Source organism: Python bivittatus, unplaced genomic scaffold (assembly GCF_059951505.1).
Source record: "Python bivittatus isolate LINGU-HERP-01145 unplaced genomic scaffold, Pbiv_v1 ctg000020_np1212, whole genome shotgun sequence".
NCBI classification, from domain to species: Eukaryota; Metazoa; Chordata; class Lepidosauria; order Squamata; family Pythonidae; genus Python; species Python bivittatus.
The window spans coordinates 85,965,939-85,981,804 of NW_028277030.1; positions in this window are offsets into that span (position 1 = coordinate 85,965,939).

Genomic DNA, 15,866 nt, shown 5'->3' on the forward strand with positions numbered 1-15,866 from the left:
ACTGAGTTAGTATTAGATCCTTTATTGGTTACAATAATAACATTCCTTCCTGGTAGAAAGAAATTATTTTATTTTTTCTTTATTTGTGTTGTTTGTATGCCCCCGTTTCTGTAGACTCTAGGCACCCACCAACATATATGTATAAAATTCTTCAAGAGACTCCATATTCATATAAGCATAACAATGAAAAAAAAGTACCAATAAATACCAATACCATTGCCACCTATTGCACTTTCCAGTTAGAGCCCCCTCCTCCTCTGCAGGATAGAACAGATAGATCTTCAAAGCTTTCCTGAAGCCTTTAGGAAGGATGAGGATGATCAGATTCTCACTGGGACAGAGTTCCAAAGAGTGAAGGTAACCACTGAGAACACCCACCTTAGTGACAGCCCTGAAAGGATAGGATCTAGAGGGACTTGCCCCTATTTAATCCAGTTGGATATGCAGATGAGTACAAGAGAAGGTGGTTCCTCAGATAACTTGGACAAGAGCTATATAAGGATCTTGAAAGTGACAATCAGGACCTTGAATCGCCAGGAAGCCATCTGATAATCAATGCAGCTCCTGAAGCAGCAGGGACCCCAAAATATATTGGGATGTACCTATCACTGGTTGGGCCACCATATTCTGCACCAATGGTAGTTTCTAAATATTTTTCAAGCTTCATGTAGTGTATGTTGCAGCAGTCCATACAGGGGATGAGTAGGGCATGAGTTACTGTGGGCATGCCACTCTAATCCAGAAAATGGCACAATTGGTTCACAAGTTGTAACTGTGCAAAAGTGTTCCTAGTCACAGCTGCTACTTGCTCCTCAAGCAGGAGGAGCTGTGAATCTAGGAGAACTCCAAAATTATGAACCACCTTGGGGGTCAGGGGGATGGGGTGTTACAACCATGTTCAAAGACAAAGACAATTTTTTTCTGGAATTATTCAGGCCATTCCATCTTTGAGGAATCCAGTCAAAGATTGTTTCTACCCATATGGGCCCCAATAACTTCCAGACACTGGGTCAATACTTCTACCTGCTTGGCTCAGAAATGAGATACATAACTGATGACTATTAGATATTTATGACCGTGGCCCCATGCCAGTGTATGATCTCCTCCAGTGGCTTCATGTAGATGTTAAAAAGTAATGCAGAGAGGAGAGATCTTTGAGGCACTCCACAAAGTAGATATCTCCAGGTAGATCTCTCCTCTCTACCACCACTGACTAGAACCAACCCTTAGGAAAGGAGGAGAAACTCTGCAAAACAGTGCCCCTCCCCACTCCAATCCCTCTGAGATGGTCCAGAAGAATAGCATTGTCAATACTATCAAAAGATGCCAAAATATCAAGGTGGATCAGGAAGGTAACACTTGACCAATCCCAGTTTTCCAAAGGTCATCTATAAGTGCAACCAATGCAGTTTCTATACCACATCCTAGCCTGAACCTTGATTGCCAAGGGTCCAAATAATCTGCTTCCTCTAGGTCTTTTGCAATTGTTAGGCTACCATCTTCTCCATAAACTTTTCAAGACAGTAAAGTTGGAAATATATCTATAATTTTTCAAGACAGTTGGATTGAGCGAGGGATGTACCACCATCTCCTGAAGTCAAGTTCATCTTGGACCTAAGCAGTTTTGTCCACCAAATGCTGTGAAGATTCTTGACAGTGCCTTTCAGATGGTTTTGATAGACATCCTTCCCTAAAATGAAATGAGTCACCTTAAAAAGAGCTGCTTGGAGGGTAGAGGGTGGGGGGTGGGGGCTTGGATACAATAACAGTGGCAAAATATTTCTTTTGTAGGCTTGAGCTTGAGAGAGTACTAGTGACTAGTCAAACTTGAGACAGATCTTCCTCCAGTGGTGGTCCGGGTGACTCTTCTCTTACCTCATCTCCCTAAGCTCCACAATTAACCAAGGGTTTGTAATCAAATTGCAAACAGGGAGAGGCTGCTCCAGAGCAGCCCAGTCTAGTACTCTGGATGCCTGTTTATTATACTGGGCTACTGGAGTCTTGCCAAGCTGCCTATCAGATTCTCAGGAAATTCCCCAAGAGCCCTCTGAAAACCAACAGGATATATCAGGCCCCTGAGGCTAGTCTAGTAAGTCCTTCCTCACTAAAGACAGGGGTCACACCACAGAATTCCATGGCAATCAGACTGAGATCTGTCCATAACAAGGGACAAAGTTCAATACCCCCTACTTTGAAATCATGCTATGTCCATCCTAAGGCAAAAAACATGCCTAGTGTGTGATCTCTTTATGTGTGTCAGGCTCTCGATAAATTGGGTAAAGTCCAAGATTGTCATGGTGAGCATGAACTCCTAGGCTGTTCCAGTTCCTCTGCTTCAGGCTCTTCCATACCTGCCTCAGATTCTGTTTAAGAATGTCATCTTCAGAAGATTGTGTTTTTTTCTTCCTCTTCCTTTTCAAATTCTTTTTTACTTTACCTTTCAGTTGGTACTTCCTTATCTTGTTTCCTTCTGTGGTTGTGCACTTGATAATTTTTTTCTTTGTTAAGGATTCTTGGGGTAATGGTAGTGCATGTATTTATTTTTAGTTGGAGTTCTCCAGGCTGAAGTATCTTTTCTTTCTATTGATTTCTCTTGTTTCGATTTCAATACTTCCCAGCTGAGTATTTTGTGACTGGTTTTAACTTGACCTCCAGGTCTTTTTTAAATAGGGCACTATCACAAGTTTTTTTTTTTAATCTTAATCCTTGCTTTATATGTGCTCCTCCCTAATCAAAAATGTACTGAAATGCTAAAGCATTGGGCAGCATTACACCCCACTAAAATTACATTCTATAAATTATAAGCATTCTAGATTGCGTTGGTGAGCTTGTAGACAAATAAGTATCTAATATTAGCTTTAGTCACAATGCCATGTTAATTTTTGTCAAACGGTTTTGAAAAACTTGGGGAAATTATCCAACATATTTTTTACAATGGATTCTGGGCGGCATACTTCCTCATTCATACAAAGAAAACATCTCCATTTTTATTGTTAGTTACTTTTTTTTTTTTAATTACAACACATTGGAAAGCCAGAAGTACATCTTTTGTTGGATCAGAGTTATTTAAAGGTGTGGAAAATTGGTTTGGCAAAAAGTCTAAACACAACAAAGAGCTTTGAAAGAAATCCGTAATGAATGACAAATTTAGTCACATTTAGTCAATATGAATCTGTACTTGACTCGTAACTCTGTAATGATCTGGGACCACCCATAGTATTCTGTGGAGACCAAACACTATGGGTTACTTAAAAAGGTTTATGCATTCTGGATTCCTAAAATGAAACAAAAATCAATAAATGAATTAGAGAACATTTGAGGCTAATTGCGTACAACGCAATAAAAAATCACTTGGTATTCAGTAGTTATAACAACAGTTTGCAGTATAACATAGAGATCAGAGATGGCTGGGGGTGGATGGGACAAATAATGAAATGTGTATCACACTGCTACAACCCAAAGCATGTGACTTATGTACTTACATCCAATGTTGAGATGCAGGTAGAAAGGCAGGGGGTTGCATTATGGCATCACAATGCATGGTTTATCATTTTTCATCCTATGGCAGATGTCTTAAGTTGTAGTAATGGATTCCTGCACTGGGTGGAGCATTGTACCCTCTGTTACATTCTATGATTCTGTGTAGTTAACCATTTAAAGGCTAACATAGATATTTTAGGGAGTTAACAGTTTATGGGGAATAGAATACATTCAGTTCATTGAGAGAAGGATGAAAAGCAAATCAAGAGGGGGAGTTGGGGTTCGAAAAGCAATTTACCTTAAAGAAATATACACAGAGTTTCTATAGGTGGATAAATCAGAAAAATAAAAGGATGTAACATTAAGGCTTCTTGACACAGCAAAGGTTGCAAAAGGTTTAAAGATGTATCATTAAAATGCACACACTAAAATGAGGGGTCACTCTGCATAGGAATAACATTTTGGGAAAGAAAGTTACATTTTTGGAAGAAAAGGAAAAAAGGATTTCTGATTCAAAGATGGTGAGAAAGCCAAGTAAGAAAAAAATCATACTTCCTGGCAGTATTGGGCTGCTTTAGTTTGTGTTGCTGGCTTGGGTGTGATTGAAGCTGGCTTAACTTCTTTTGGATTAAAGAGAGAGAGAGAGAACAGAAAAAGAAAGGAGAATTACTCCTTGTTCTCCTCTGACTGGCTGGATAGGTGGCCACCATCTGTCTCTTTTCATTGGGCATTTTAGCAAATACAAAAAAGTAAAAACATAATATACTGGTGTAGGCTTTCATGGCCTGTGTCAATCAAGCAATGATGAGCTTACAGACTGACTAAGAGAACCCACTGAGCCCAGTCATAGTCAATTTCTTCATGGAAAAATTTGAACAAAACAAACCATTCAGAAGTCTACTTACACAAAGAGCCAATTAGCAGCCAGGTTCAAGGACAAACTAATCAGGAACCAGTTCTCTTGGAATTTCTTCAAAATAGATCAAATTGGAAGACTACCTAGATGAGGAACCAATCAGAAACCAGCTTTCTTGGACTCTTATGACATGGACCAATCAGAGATTAGCTTGCCAGGTTCAAATACAAGAGTTCAGTCAATCCTTGTTCAGTTGCTTGTCTGCTGTTGAAAGGTATACTACAAAGTGTCTCTGAAGATGTCAGCTGCAGCTACTGGTGAAACCTCAGGATGTCAGGAAACTAGACCGTAGCCATTCAGCCTGAAGGCTCATCCCTTCTTGACAAAAGAAAAGCTTAAGATTTGGAGAAATCATGAATCTGCTGCCAAACAGAACAAAGAAACCCCCCCCAAAAAATTATTTATTTATTTAATCAAATTTATATTTTCCTGCACCTCCTTGGATTGGGAAGAGGGGAGAACAATGAGAAGATGCTTTAGTATAATGATCAGTAACAGAGGATTTCTCAATTACTGTCATAAAAAGATTTTACCAAAGTGATTGGATTTGGCAATAGCAACAGGAAACAATATACTCTTTAAACTGGAATTAAAGATTATTCCAAAGTCTCAAGATTTAGTCTGTTTCTTTAACATTTAACACCAGAAAAAAAATAAGAGTTTAGAAACTCTGCATATGGGTTCTTATGCATAACCTATCCTTCCCTTTTGGCTTACTGTTCTACCTGCCATGTTTCAATAAGATCCAGCAATTGATAGTGCAAATGGTAAGGTTAAGATCATGTACAACAATAGACCAAATAGCTGCTTTGAGGTCACCTTGGTTCTTGTTAATACAATATTCTCTAATGCTACAAGAATTGTGTGTGGAGAGCCAAGTGACTGAAGGGGTTCTGAGAGTGCCCTGCTTCTCTTCCAGGAAGTCATTCTTTTGCAAGCCACTCAGAGCTATTGACTGCCAGCTTTCTGCTAGCACATAAAGAAGCCATATTGTAAGCCTAGGCTGCTTGCTGAAAGCAGAATTTGATTAATTTCTTGACCAGATAACTGAGGATGTGTGAACCTTGAGACAAACTGAAGTGATGCAATTCAGGAAGGGAGTAGCAAATCAGAAAACTCTGAGAGATCTCTGCACCATTGAAGGCAGCGGGAGATAGAGGTAGAAAGGAAGCATATGAACATGTCATTCTGGTCAACTAACAGGGTTGCTTCACATAATTTAATGTGCTTTTTAAATTGTGTTGCCAAGTCTGGAAATTCAGGCAGTTGTATAATTGGAATCAGTTCAGGAGAGCACTTGATTGCTAGCCGACCAAGGCATGGAAATCAAACACATCTTCTGATTTCTGAGGGATAGTCTAATGATTCAATCGTGTAAAGACAGTCTCTTGTATGTCTGGGAAATGGCTCACCCGCAGAAAATGATACTGTAAGCTGCCCAAATGATGGAAGTTACAGACTATGAAAAATGACAGCATTACATGCAGGGAGTATTTCAATTATTGAGCTTCACCAGAACACATACCAAAGTAGTAGGCATGTCAGGGTTGAGCAGGACCTGGCTAAATACCTATGGGGGCCCTTCTGAAGTTTCACCCCAATTCTCCCACCTTGAAACCTTTTCTCTCCTCTCTTCCTCATCTTCTCTATTCTTCCTCTTCCTCTGCTTCTAAAATTATTGTTAGTAGTATCTTTTCTTTTTCTCTTCCCTTTAAATTTTAGAGTCTGTAGGAGTGAGTCTCCATGACAGCTGCACTTGGGAGTCTTCAGGCTATAGGGAACTCACACCACTGCTAGAGAGAGGCTTAGAGAGTTGACTGGAATGGCATAATTTCAGAGGCTACCACCAGAATTTTCAGATGCAGTTCATGTTAGAGTTCCCAACCACGCCACAGAAGAAGCTAAAGAACAAGCAAGCGTTAATCCTGCATGATAGCCAATAGTGATAACTGATATATTTCATGGACTTTAATCCCAACATTTTACAATTCCCTCTGGAGACTAATGACTTCCTAAACTCACTGGTTGAAAACAATTGTAATGCAAAACATGAGCTAACAGATTTTTTGCATTAATTTTTAGATTGTCTAAAAAAGGAATGCGGTAATTTTCTCCTAGAATGAATGCCAAGATTAGACAAAATGTCCTAAAGGAAAAGCAAATGCAATGTTGTTGCAATTATTTGAATTAAAGAGAAAGTAAGAGAAAAGTAAAATGCAATCATATGGAGAATGGAATGATGTCCTTTTTGGATATGGTCTAGTAAGCAGTTGAAAGACACCCCCTGCCCAAATAAAGAAAGAAAGTGCTCAAAAAAAGAACCATGTGAATTTCAAAACCTACATGAGGAAAAATTATGTCAAGTGGGCATTGTTTAGTCTAATTATTAAATTTGTTGTGTTTCATTTTGAAAAAAAATTCATGGGCTGACCACAAAGAGACACAATGGCTATGAGGTAAACCACACACATGTGACATTCAGGATGACATCCATAAATGTCAAGTCTTTAAAGAACAGACTTAAAGTACTAAAATCACACATGATTTCTTTGGTGGATCCCTGCTACAACTCCTTGTGCTCCACCTTAGACGTAACCCCACCATGATAGTGGAGCTCTAGATCCATTATTGCTTAGAAAATGATATCTCAGTTTACTATATTTCCCTACTGATTGTTCTAAAAGATGTTCAACCTTGAAAGTTAATTCAGGCAAATAGCATTGCTCATAAGTAGAGCCATGCCTTGGATTCAGGTGAATCCAAATCAAATTCAGCTGATATGAGCAAATTTGGGAAATACCTGAATTAGACAGATTCCTCCCAAGCAAACTGAATCCAAATCTGAAACTCCCTTAGGCAGCTCATTTTCACACACCCTTATCATGGCACAAGCTACCTTTATAAGTCAGATTTTCATGATATTGCCTTAGGCCTCTGAGACAATTTAAAGCTGTATTTAATTGTCCCAGTTTTAAATGCTGTTTTTCTTCCTCTCCTGACACAGTTTTTATTGCAGACACAATCTTATATGCTCCCTCAGTGATGCATATAAGAATACAACCAGAGGCTAGGGTTTGCCCAGCTGCTGTTGGTCACCAGGGGCATGTTCTGCCCACTCCAGTTGTCTGGTATCCTGGGCCAGTTTGACTTGAACTGCAGGAGAGACCAGATACCAGCACATTCTGAAGCACCTGTCAGGTTTTAGACAGGCTCTTCTTGAGAAAACATTAATTCTGTGGTGCACAGAAGGCCAGTTTAAACCAGGAAAGAGAGCTGGTTCTGTGAGCTGTGAGTTGCTAGTTTTGTTTCCCTTGAATGCATTATCAGTTGCTGCTTCAGCTAATAAGGGGATTCATGTGGCCACATCTTGTACTGCTTTTATCGCTTTAATGGTTGATCATGCTGTTTTGCCTGCTCCTACTCCATTGGCTGCTGACACTGCCATTGCCTTGCAGCACTAGTAAAGGATCGACCTCTCTCATTATTGTTTGTCTCTTCTTATTTAAACCCCACCCTCAAGGCTTTGAGCCTGATTGGCAGGTCACAGGCACGGGTAAGGGGCAAGTGATGAAACAGAAGCTCCTGCTTGGTACATAAGGAAGGATTTCCCTTGTAACTTATCAGTCAGGTTATTTTTCAATATGTGCTTAGCACTCTTTCAAAAGAGCATTAGACCCATCTCCAGAAACAGCCTGACTGATGGGTCATAGGTGTGGAGCAACTTCACAGGTGCTTAAGCTTGCCATTCAGAACACCACCTACACTGGCCCAACCCTGTCTCACCACATATTAAAGGAAGTGATTGACATCTTTTTTCCCCCCCTACCAGGTACTTGTTGGGAGGGAAATCTACCAACCACTTTCCTCCTTAACTTGTTCCACATTAAAATAATAAAGATAAAAGCACTTGGTGGCCTCATTACTGAGGCAGAATGAGGCTTAGCCATTGGGGCATCAAATGTTATACCAGGGTACTTTTTGCCGGTGGATTGTACTTTAATATGGCTGTTTCACTATGCCTAGAAGCACAAGTAGTATTTCTGCAAAAAAAAAAAAAAAAGTAATTCTTCTTCTCTTTAAGATCATTATTTAAAGAAAACTCCAAAATATGGGGAGGGGAAAAGGAGGTGCAGTTTTGTGACAGATAGCTGTATCTTTTTTTTTTTTTTTAAACGCATCTACCAAGGTTCTCCAATGTGCTGAGCAACTGCAGCAAAATAACATAGGGCGTCATTAGTCCTTGGATGGGAGACTACCACAGAATTACAAGGCTATAGGCTAGATGAAGAAGTCGAAAAACATCCTGGAAGAAAGCAACGACAAACCACCTATTCTGTTGCCAAGAAAACTATGTGGATCTATATGTGAAGTCAGCAGGACTCAACTCAATCCAAAGTAGGCTTTCCCTTTTAATGTAGCAGATCTCAGGTCTCTTGCAAGACTATGGGAAGGGGAATCCAGGAAGTAGCAGAGGGTCCTTGTTTACAAAATGTGAAACATTCCATTCCTTTCACTGCCAACTATCTTCCAACTCTGTTCTGCTGAGTAGAACATAAGAACAGAAGACTCTTCTTTCATTTCTTATAGCTCTCTAGATCCTGCACCTACACTTATGAAAAGTTGCCAAGAGACAATTCTGTAATGCATCTGTAAGGGTTAGAAACATCCAGCCCATTCCCTGCTTCCTAGGAGCATCATATTCTGTCCTATTATCAATTACCATTGGGAAGTAAATTCTGGGTTCCTGGAGCTTTTGGGGGCCACAAGACTAGAGATCCTGGAGCCAAAGGAACATTGTTCATCAATGTTGTATAGATCATTTTTCTCATCTGTAAATAGGAACAAGCCATTTTCTACAGTCTCACTCTTTGTTCAAACCCAATTCTTTAAAAGAGGATTTAAAACTGGCTTCTATTCAGCATTTGATATGGCAGGTACAGTTTCAGGACCATGGTTTGAATAACAAATTATTTATCTACTTTGTGGCTTTTGTTATGTTGTCAAGCATTTTCCCTTCTTCAATTGTTTTTTTAAAATAATTTAATAAAAGCATGTCCAGAATTGAATTGTGGGCAACTCGCTTTTGAAACCTAAAACCACATTTATGCACAATGCTGGATAAATAAACTTTGGATCTAAAAACATCTTCCATGAGTTTCAAAGAGGTTGCTAAAAGGTCACTGCAAACGGAGAAAATAGGAAATGAAGCACTCAACTCCTCCTCCAATCTTGCTGCCTTCTAGATGTGCTAGGAGTACAGATTCCAGAATTCCCAGTCAGCATAATCAATTCTTTATCTGCCCCAGATCATTGAATACACATACTTGGTAAACCTGTCTGACAGTTACCATACAGTGCACATCTATTCTGCTTACTTTGGCTTGAGAACTTGGCACTACCTACTTTCACACCCAAACCAAAGCAGATTTCATCACTGATAACTTATGTCTACTCTTGTGCCAAGGGTACATCAGGGAAGAAGAATGTGAGAATGGCAGGGATCTGGGAATCCCTGCCCTTGTTTTACCATTAAAACACTACAGTAGTAGGTAGAAGGCAAGTCTTACAGTGGTGTAGAGGTGAATAGAGCTGGCCTTGTTCTGAGAAACAAGCAATAGTTTAGAGCACTCCTTCAAATATTTTCATCATAAAACCAACAGCCCAGACTTGAATACAGATTGGAATCACAGCTTCTAGGACAAGGTGAACTTTCTTGCTAATTTCTTGCAGGCTCCAAGTATATTTCAGTAATACATTCCAAGGTTTTGAATATTCCTTGCTCTGGCAAACACATCTCATCCCTGAAAATCTATGATACCTTGAAAGGGTGAAGTTATCACACTTCTTGCCATATTAGAATAGTCAAAACATATGAAAGGAATCAGGAGACATCTCTTGCCTCATCAAAAGCCAATGAAAATCCATGTACAGTTTGTTGTTCATGTCTCCTAACATCTGCATTTTTGCATAGAATTTTCCCTAATGCATGGCCTGGCAAGCAATTTTCCTTAGTGTAAGGCATTTCTGTAATGATTTTCACTGTAATGACATTTCATGTCCTTTCTCCAACTCAGTGTATTTCTGTGTATTGTCGAAGGCTTTCACGGCCGGCATACGATGGCTGGTGTGGGTCTTCCAGGCTGTGTGGCTGTGTTCTTGAAGTTCTGTTTCCTAACGTTTTGCCAGCACCTGTGACCGGCATCTTCAGAGTGCAGGAGCACAGACAGGAGCAGTTCTCTCTGTGCCCAGCATGTGCTCCTGTCTGTGCTCCTGCACTCTGAAGATGCCGGTCACAGGTGCTGGCGAAACGTTAGGAAACAGAACTTCAAGAACACGGCCACACAGCCTGGAAGACCCACACCAGCCATCAGTGTATTTCTATTTGCATTCTGGATTTCAGCATGGCATTACTGAATTGCTTCAAGGCTGAAGCCTGCTGATCATCCTTGGCACAGAGTATTAGACTGCCAAATTCTTCTTTTAAAAAGGCTGCAAGAATATGTCTTGGGTATTAAGTATATTATGTCTCAGAAGCAGTTTATGTCTATTCCACTAGCCCTTTCTCCTATTCAACAGTCCTAGTCCCCACTTCCTGTCAACAGCTCCTATAGTTCTGTGTCTGGCTTTATCCTGTGTCTGGCTCAAGGTTTTTGGTGCCTTCAAGTCAGTGCTGACTCCCGGAGACTGCCTGGACAGGTCCTTGCAGTTTTCTTGGCAAGAATTCAGAAGTGGTTTGCCCTTGCCTCCTTCCTACAGCTGAGAGAGAGTGACCGGCCCAAGGTCACCCAGCTGGCTTTGTGCCTAAGGTGGGACTAGAACTTTCCCGGTTTCTAGCCTTGTGCCTTAACAACTATACCAAACTGGCTCTCAAGATTGATTATAAGGAAGTGCATTTCAAAATCACATATGTATAGCGAGCCACATCTCTTTGTTTAGAAGATCAGCTTTGTGGGAACCCCCAATCTGGATTAGGATAGGAGTGTAAGAGAACTAGAATCCTTTCTCCAAACAGCCTCAATTTGATTTTGCCAGATCTCCAGTACTTACACATGCAAATAAATAAATAAATAAATAAATGCAGGTGAATGAAAACAGTGATTGCTAGAGAAGCATTATAAACTATTTAGTCTTCACTGAAACAAAAAGCTGTTTGATCTGTGGATGAAAAGTGCACAATCATTTTAGAGCAATGAGGTAAATTGGGAAGCTCTCTCAGCTCTTCCACCACAAATCTGCCAATTCCTTTTTAGATTCAAGCTCTCAAACACAAACAAGCCCAGTTCTGTAACATTCCAATTTGAAAAAAAGCATGAATGGCACCCACTGGCTGGCCTTCATGATGTCACAAGGTAGGCGCCATAACTTCCAAATTGGATAAACCTCTGAATGTTCATGTGGCACTTTTATAAATGGGAGTTGGGAATGATGATGTCGTCCTACCTGAATTATGGGGAAAAGAGCAAAATCAATGGCTGAGCTTGTATTCAGGTCAAGGACAGTTGTATTACTGTATTCATTTCAGCTGCAAGAAGGAAAACGTGGTTCATACTTTACCTTATACCCCAAAGCTGCCAGAATCCACACTATCCTTTTCTGGATATGAGCAGATGGGAGCTAAAAGCAGCACCAGCAAAGCAAGCAGCACAGGTCAGAAACGAAGCAGATGGCCCTAAGTCCAGGAAGCCTAATTTACCCTGTCAAGAAGCCAGGCATATAAGAATCCAGGGGTAAGAAGTAGATAACCCAGCAATACCAATACAGATGCCTACTTGAAGTCAGACACTGTTCCAGCAGGAGGTCTTTTTTAACTCCAGCCTCCAAAGTGTCCACCTTCCACTTGCTGTTGTTCAGTGAGGCACAACCAGTTCGAGAGACTGCTTAAAGGCAGGGCCTAATCCTCAGCAGAATTGTTGTTTCCGACCTACGTGTTCTAATTTGGTCTCCAAGTCTGGAGACTTAGTTAGCATCAGAATCTTCTTTAGATTGGCTTAGCTATTGTAATCTCTGGCTGTAGAGGGCAGCTGGCACTCCCTCTCCTGAAGGTCCTAGGTAGTTAGTTCTTCAGACTCTGGTTCCTCCTCAGAAGATTTTTCCCAAGAGCCTTAACCAAGTCTGTTAGTGCCAAGGCCTGTTTTCATATGCTTCACCAACAAGAGATTTCAAGTTCAATCCCTGAAAACGTAATATGCATAAAACCTTAGAGCAGTGTTTTTCAAACTTGGCAACTTTAAGATGTGTGGACTTCAAATCCCAGAATTCCCCAGCCAGCATGTGTGGGATTTGAAGTCCACACATCTTAAAGTTGCTGTGGTTGAGAAACACTGCCTTAGAGAGACAGTGTTGACAATATTGGGATCGGTAGGCCAAAGATCAGGCCCAGCTAAACCCAGCTTCCTGTGTCCTGATATTCCCATTGTTCCAATAATCCCACTGCAATTTTTTCTGGAAGCAACAGTCAGTTCTGGAAAGCTCCCCCCTCCCCATTTAAAATTTTCTGTAAAGTTCCAAAGTAGCATTACACTAGGGCATTGGGGGTAATTAAAATGGCATAAGGTCCACAGCTGCTTACCACAACAGACTGTAATATGTATTGTTTAGGAGGTCATGCTCCTCAAGGGAGGATATTTTTGCTTTTAGATTTGACATCAGCCTCAATGTTTACCTCCATCCTGTGCCAGTTAGCTGGTTTACACCATTTCTCCTCAGTTTCATGTTAGACACCAGTGAATTGTTTTCTTTAGTAAATTGTACCACAAAGTGTGGAGTATGTATGTTCATCAAAGTATGCAATCAAATTCATAATGTTTGCATATGCATGAAGGGGTCATATAGCAGTAGTTTCCCTGAATGAATCCTAATGTCGCTATTAATCCCAAAATGTTAGTGTGCCAGTCCTATCTGAACCAATGAAGAAAAGTCTTACCTTAACTGGACATATAGTCTGTCAATACACTTTCTTTTAATCCTTCTCATAGCTGGGGCTTTCAAAACCACACACAGAGTATGCTAAAAATGTCCATCGGTATTTTAATCACATTAAACAAGAAAAGTCTCCCTTCCTGGCCATGAAAACAATTTAGCAGGCTGGTGATTGAATTAGTCCTCTGATCCTTGGCACCAATTGTGCTATTTGAGTCCTGCCACTGACAGGAATGTTTGCATGTGAGAAAGGAAAAGGGGATTTAGTCATGGTTAATTTCCAGCTCTTGATTATGCCAAGCAGGAGAGCCAAGCGGTGGCAAGAACCAATGGCCATTGTCAGCCACCCCCAACTCCCAATGGAGAGAAAGGGCTGTTCCTAGCCCACACATGTTCACTTTTCACCTGGATGATGAGCATGTCTGAACGCACAGGCAAAAATAGAGTGTCTTCAACTGTCGAAGACTTCAGCTTAAATTCTTTCTTTGGAAATAAAGATAACAACATGGAGAGCCCTTGAGGAGAAAAGAAGAAAATGGCATAATGGGATTGCCTGAGATAAGGAGCAGATGAAGGAATGATTATAAGAGATATCAGCCAAGAGGAGATGGAAACAGAATGTGATGATAGACATAAATGCCAGATATATCATCCCTTGTTAACCTAGAATGTGCAATTATGGAAATGTAATATGACATCACCACATATTGACATTCCCCACTCCTTCCAATGGTTGAATCTGAATGGGAGGTAGGGAAGTGTCCAATTGAGGGCATCACACCACAAGTTTCCATAATAGCACATTATTAGCACATAAGTTTTCATTCTTTGGGACACTTTTCTAGCTCTGGCCTGAGAAACACTGAGGAAGGATTGCTTTTGCCAGCTGGCCTGCTGGCTACTCCTCTGTAACATTGCTTCCCTGTCTTGCATATGTGTGGAGGATGTCAATGGCTTAAAAAACAATTGTGGATATACTGTATTCAAGTAAGTTTCCAAAATACAGTTTGGATTATTGTGAATTAATCTGTATTTCCAGGCTCCCTCCTCCTCTTCTCATGAGCTTGCCATAGAGCATGACTTCTCATTCATTAAGCTGCAGTTCACTTTTTATGGTCAAGCAGATTATTGTTTTCTGAATTCAGGCACAATGGCAGAACTGTGCTTTAAGCAAAGAGAAGTAGAGCATTAAGCCACATGTCCAAGGGCGGGGGGGGGGGGGCGGCACAAAGCTCATTTTCTGAACCCCTGAGCCATGATTTGGAAAATCTGATGACTGTAGTGGATCCTTTTAATTAGCGATGGAAAACTGAGTCTTAATCTGAGCTAATGTTTAGACTAAAAACAAAACCTAAGTATATATATGAAGCTACACATCTTTGAAACATGGAATTTAGGACAAAGAATGACTCACCACTGTCTTTTAGCTATGCCATAAAATTATAACATTGTATTTGACTCCTCTACTGTATGTAATTCATTTCTACTAAACCTTCAGTTTGTCTAACACAGTGGCCTGTTTGGTGTTCTTTCCCCCCCCCCCAATTATAATCCTCTCAGAATTTTCTACTTTATTAGGAATCATTTATAGCTGAAGAGAACAAGAAATACAAACTTCCTTTTGGTTGTCATTTAAAAGTACTTCCACTGGTTATTTTCTCTCTGAAAAGTTCAAGAAACCTATGGATACATTTGCTGTTCTATTTGAAATTTAAGAGTTTTTTTGTTGTTGTTACTTTTTTTTAGTGGCTTATTGAGGCATTGTAGCCTATCAGTTAACTACATTCATAAACATTCCCCACTGAGAGAAATGAAAAAGTGGTAGTGCTACAATTCCCTGCCCTATTTCCTTGTGAGAAGATAATAAAAAAGAAGAGTAGATAATAGTTTGTGCCATGATTCTTCCTACAGGAAGTGCTTCAAAAAATTAATCAAAGAGAAATGCCTGCTTGCACATCACCAAAAATAAGGAAATCATTTAAAAGAAGATATAATGTCATTGTACATGTTCACTGAGATGTGTTCTACAGGGTAGAAATGGTTATTATAATTTAAAAAGAAATCCAAAATAGTAGGAGAAACTGGGATCAAGTTACTCTGGTCAGTTGGCAACTGTTTGTGAGTATCTACAAAGATCATAGAAAAAAGATTGGCTGAGATACTTTTTCAAATTGAAAATATATTCAGATAGAATAATATATTAGAAAGGTAGTCCTTTGCAAAGAAGATATATAGTCACCTGCATCTGCTTGTTAGGGGACAGGAAAAAACCAGGGCCTGTGTCAGATGGCTTTGGTGAGACAGGCACTTTATCTCTGGCCTTCATCTAGCAAAGCAAGATAAAGCAACACAACTTGCCTTAGTGGGATACTTCACAGACTCCTCATATAGATTTTTTTGGCACTTGCTGAAGTTGGAAGAAGATCTTGTGCACAGAAAAACTGTTCTGATGCATCTTGTCCACTTCAGGAAGCATCAGAAGAGGCTTCTATGCAGGACAGAACCTTCTTCTGGCTATTGCAAGTGCCAGAGGAGGAGCAGATGAAGATGG